Genomic DNA, 6,215 nt, shown 5'->3' on the forward strand with positions numbered 1-6,215 from the left:
GTCAAATTTTGAAAGTTGAGGTACTAATTGAAAATCAGTGTATAATTGAGGTACTTATAGATAATTTACTCTTAATTTTTTTAACAGAAGTTTGGTTTTTTACCAATTAGAGACAAAATAATAGTTAAAGTATCTAATAGAGACAAATTAAAGTTTAGGTACCACATTGAGATATAGGTCAAAGTTCAGGTACTAAATATGAAAAAAAAAAATATATATATATATAGTTAATTAATGGGCAAATTATACAAAAGTACCTCAATTAACCACCCTATATCACTTGAGTACCTCAGTTAAAAAAAGTTGCTCTCAAGTACCTCAATTACTGATTTTGCACACCTAGATACCTCCGTCAGCTTTTCCGTCTGGGAGGCGTTAATTGCCTACGTGGATCTGACCTGGGCCACTTGGGACGCAAACCTGGCACTGACGCGGCGACCCCAGATTGGTTCCCGCCCAAATTAGCCCAGTCAGCATGTTCCCTCCAAAAACTGAGCTGCCACGTCACTTAAAATAATAATAAAATAATAAAACGTTTAAAATCAAAACAATTAAACCTGAGTTTTAAAAATCAAATAACATATAAACAAAACAATTAAACGTTTCAGATTTCAGAAATTCTAGAAGCTTATCCCAACTACACAGACCTTCGATCTCCCACCAGGCCACCACCATTGTTGTCCTCCTGAGATCAGAACACCAGAAAAGCGAGATCGAAACACCAGAAAAGCCATACCCTCCCGACACTAGAACAAGACATTGAAGAAAAGCGATGGGTTGGAAGTTTCGCCCGCACGATGTGTTGGAAATGCCCATCTATGGTAAGTTGCTCATTTGAATCTCTTGAATTCCTAGTTTTTCCGTCTTTAAGGCTTTATATTTCTTTGTTTGGGCCTTTATATAAGCTTTAGGCGCTAGATTCTTTGTCTTGCTTTTAGGGTTTTGGGTGGGTACGGTGGGTTTGGACTTTGTGTAGATTCTTCTCTGGGCATGTGGGAATTGTCGCGTGCTTTGTCTGGTAGTGTGTTATTTTATAGGGAAGTGCTTTGTTGAGTCATAAAGCAAGTAGTGTTGTGTTGACTGGTAGGTGGTCTAAATGAATAACAGTTGCATTCAACTGTGGTATTTGTCCTCTGTTGCTTTACTTTATGCATTTAAATAGTGACTTAAAAATTCAGAATGCATTCTTCAGTCAATTGTTGATTGCATATTGCCTTTTTTTTTTTGCATAGACAATCCTGAAAAATTCTCCATTCGACTGCACCATGGTGGGGAATTAACACACGCAGAGTATAAGGGTGGCAAAATACAATGGGTTGATAACTGCAATAAACAATACATGTGCTTCAAATATATAGATAAAATGGCAGAAAAGTTGGGTTATGGAAAAAGTTTCATCTTCTACTACTACAAGTACCCTGAATGGGAATATGATGAGGGTTTGCTGTTGTTGGAGTCCAAAGATGATGTGAGCTACATGGTTAGTGTAGTGCCAGAGGATCTTCCAATATTAGACATGTATTTTGAGCATCTCACACCAGAAGAAGCTTACAAGAGGCACAAGGAGTATGTAGATGACATATACACTATGCCATCTACAGTGGTTATTGAAGATCCCGAGGAGGAAAATGATGATGAACCTGAACATGTTGGTGATGATGATGAACCTGAAGAAACCCTGAATGGTAATGATGTACCAATGAGGGATCAGAGTGATGAAGAAAATAGAGATCCAGCTGGTGAGGGAGTTCATAATACTGAGGGGCAATCTAATGACTTTATGGATCCTGACTTCCCACCTGATGATGATCAGACTATGTTTACAAGGTTTGTGGAGGAAGAATGTGAGATGGAAGCCAATCCTTCTCAACCTACAGAGCCACAACCTACAGAGCCACAACCTAATGCTGCTCCAGGATCCACAGATCATGCTTCCACCAGTCAGGCTCCTTCAAGTTCAGTACCAAATTTAGATTTGGATGTAGGAGAGATTGATGATCATGAGGAGGGATATAGGACAGAGGAGCTAGAGAGTATCCATGATAGTGATGATGAGGATGCACCAACCAGAAGGTATCCTGCATTCAATCCTGACACTGACCTAGCTGACCCTCAGTTCATTTGTGGCCAAACTTATAGAGATGCTGTGTTGTTTAGGGCAGCCATTAAGCAATATTCAATCAAGAATGGTTTTGGTAAAATTCACTTCACTCGAAATTCAACATTGAAGCTTAATGTCAGGTGTGCAAAAGGTTGTCCTTGGAAGATCCATGTGGGGAAGATGTACAAACATCCTACTTTGCAAATTAAGAAGATCTACAAGCATCATGAGTGCCAGAGGATCCATGAGAACAGGAATATTCTTGCTGAATGGATATGTGACAAGTACTTAGATAGGATCAGGAACACCCCAGAATGGTCCACTGACTCATTCCAGCAGACTGTTTCATTTGAGTGGAATGTCAAGGTGACAAGAATGCTAGCTTACAGGGCATTGAGGAGGGCAAAAAATATCATTGAAGGCACACATGCTGAGCAGTACAGGAGACTATGGGATTACTGTGCAGAGGTTAGGAGGACAAACCCTGGGACCACTACACATGTTGAAATGGATGAAGGGAGGTTTCTGAGATGTTATATGTGCTTAGGTGCATGTAAGGAGGGTTTTAAGAAAGCTTGCAGACCAATAGTGGGGCTTGATGGTTGTCACTTAAAAGGTCCATATGGAGGGCAACTGCTTGTGGCTGTTGGTGTGGATGCTAATGAAGAAACCTTGGTCATAGCTTACGTAGCTGTGGAAATAGAGAACAAGGACAGCTGGTCTTGGTTTATTGAGTTACTTGCTAATGATCTAGACATTGTCAACTCCCACCATTGGACTTTTATCACTGACCAACAAAAGGGTTTGTTGCCAGCCATACAAGACATATTACCCAATAGTCAACAAAGATTTTGTGTTAGGCACTTGTACACAAATTTCAACAAAGAGCATAAGGGTCAGGCCCTGAAGGATGCTTTGTGGAAAAGTGTCAGGGCCACTTGCATTCCACATTTCAATACTGCTATGGATGAAGTAAGACAACTTTCTGATGCTGCATATGTCTGGTTAAAGCAAAGGCCTGCTGAGCACTGGAGCAGATCACACTTTCAATGTGGGCCACACTGTGATATGCTGCTTAACAACATATGTGAGTCTTTCAATTCTGTGATATTGAAAGCCAGAGGGAAGCCAATCCTCACCATGTTCGAGATGGTAAGAACTATGCTAATGAAGAGGATCCAAGTTAGGAGGGACAAAATGCTCCGATGGAATAAACCTATTTGTCCCAAGGTTGTGAAAAAAGTGGAGGATAACAAGGATGCATGCAGGGGATGTGTGATAACATGGAATGGAGATAGGAGCTACCAAGTGGATGCTGGAAGGGGTCAGATCTTTGTTGTGAATTTGGAAGATCGGACATGTGCATGCAGAAAATTCCAACTGACTGGGATCCCTTGTTTGCATGCAGTGGCAGTCATGAATCATATGCATATGAATCATTATGATTATGTGGCCTCATGCTACAGCAAGGAGAAATACTTGGAGGCTTACAGATGCCTCATCAATCCAGTCAATGGTATGAGTTTGTGGGAGCGAACAAGGAAGGCTCCACCAGAACCTCCCCAATACAATAGACAACCTGGAAGACCAAAAATGAAGAGGAAGAGGGGTGCAAATGAGCCATTGCAGCCTCTGGCTGACATGACTGCACTAGCCAGGGAAGAGCAAATCACAGTCAAATGCTCCATTTGCCATCAAACTGGCCATAATGACAGGACTTGTCACAGGCATTTGCCAAGGAGAAGAGGTGCAGCACCAACCACTGTTAGAGGAGGGCGCTCTCAAGCTAGACAAAATGGAGGGGCAAGTACATCTACAACGAGCCAGAGGAGAGGAGGAAGAGCACATGTAATATTCAAAATGATCATGGTGTGAATTTTATAGAACATTTGCATACCTATAGACTGATTTGTTTTGTACTTTGCAGACCAACAGAGGTGCTAGGGGAAGAAGAGGTTCTCATGCTGCTCAACTATCTCAGTCATCCCAGTCCAACACTCAAGGAGCACCCCCAGCCTCCCAAAACACTCAGTGAAGCAGGTTGCCTTTATGGCAAGAATGAACAATGGGTTGTATTGACATTTTGCTTTTTTTTTTTTTTTTGTGTGGAAAATATGGTTTGTTTTGTGTTTTGGAATTACAGATGAAGCTAGGCTATTTAAGTGATTTTGTAATACATGTGAAGTTAGGGACTTTGGAGCCTTTCAACAGATTTTGTGCAGGTGGGAATATCTTTTTTGAACATAATGGTGAACAAGTAGACAAGGTTATTGAAGTTAGTATTGCACAGATTGACATATGCAGGGTTTTTTGTGTAACAAGTAGACAAGGTTTTTTGTATTGCACAGTGAACAAGTAGACAAGGTTTCTGTGTAATTGACATTATCTAAGCGAATGCAGGGTTTTTTGTGGTATTCCTTATGAGCCTCTTTTTGTTTTTTGTCATGACTTATGAGCCTTATTTACATTTTAAAGTCCAATTTTACATGGTATTATCAAACCATACACCCACCCTGGGAGAAGGCGTGAGAATTCTAATAGGGGATTTTTTAAACCATGTTATGTATAATAGTGTGTTTGCCAACACCACAATGAAGCTATAAAAGGAACCTCAAAATAAACCATTTAAATTGCAATTGCATTGCATTGCATTAAAGCCATAAACCATTTCATAAAAGGCATAAACCATTTCAAAATAAACCATTTGCATTGCATAAAGGCAGAAAATGTGTGGAAAGTTCCAAAACACAGGAGTGAAAGCACTGAATCTTAGGCATAAACAAGTCCAAAAAAACCACAAAATATCTGGCCATGGTTAACCTAAAAACCTAAACACCCACCCTAAACCCTAAACCCTTAACTGCTGGCATATACCCACAACATCATAACGCCTGAAGCCAACAACAAAGTGAAAAACAGCTTGTTCTTCCTTCCCAGTATCTTTAGGCATAAACGAGTCCAAAAAAACCACAAAATTTCTGGCCATGGTTAACCCAAAAACCTAAACACCCACCCTAACCCCTTAACTGCTAGCATATACCCATAACATCAAAACACCTGAAGCCAACAGCAAAGTGAAAAGTAGTTTGTTCTTCCTTCTCAGTATCTTAAGCTCGTCCTCAGCCATCGTCGCTTTCCTAAGCAACCCTGGTATAATCACCCTCGAGCGTTCACACATCGGGGGGTCCACCCATTCCCAGAATTGGCAGCCTCCTCGCTGTACATTGCAAAAAATTGTCAAGTTTCAAAAAACAAAATTACCTATTATCTTTATTCAAGAACAAGACAGGCATACCCCATAACTGGCACACCGGACAAATCTCCTCCCAGGGTTTAGATCAGTCCAAGAAGTGAAGAGTACAGCTCTTCGCCCACAAATGCAAGATACCGAATCCATTGGAGAGAAGGGTGAACTGGAACAGAGGATACCCAGATAAGATTCCTCGGATCTAGAAGATGAAGCCCAATAATGCAAGGTTTTTCTCTTCAATGGTTCTCTCCAATAACCCTAAGTCCTAATCTTCGCGTTTTTCCAAGAACTGATCAGGAAGAAGAGAAAATAAGACTATAACGACAGGCTCTGTTTTGTTTTTAAACGTTTTATTATTTTATTATTATTTTAAGTGACGTGGCAGCTCAGTTTTTGGAGGGAACATGCTGACTGGGCTAATTTGGGCGGGAACCAATCTGGGGTCGCCGCGTCAGTGCCAGGTTTGCGTCCCGCGTGGCCCAGGTCAGATCCACGTAGGCAATTAACGCCTCCCAGACGGAAAAGCTGACGGAGGTACCTGGGTGTGCAAAATCAGTAATTGAGGTACCTGAGAGAAATTTTTTTTAACTGAGGTACTCAAGTGATATAGGGTGGTTAATTGAGGTACTTTTGTGTAATTTGCCCTTAATTCATATATTTTTTATGAACATTGTTAATGAATTTTGTATGATTTTTTTATAGGTCATTTACATATAAATGAATAAAACTTTTCAAAATTACATATTTCTTAATGCACTTTTCCATAATTATATTTTAATCAATATTGACCAAAATGGAAAAAGATAAATAACAATAGATCAATAAACATACATTATCATGAAAACTTAAATTTGTATAAGATTG

Source organism: Dryas octopetala, chromosome 1, assembly GCF_963921425.1.
Source record: "Dryas octopetala chromosome 1, drDryOcto1.1, whole genome shotgun sequence".
NCBI lineage: Eukaryota > Viridiplantae > Streptophyta > Magnoliopsida > Rosales > Rosaceae > Dryas > Dryas octopetala.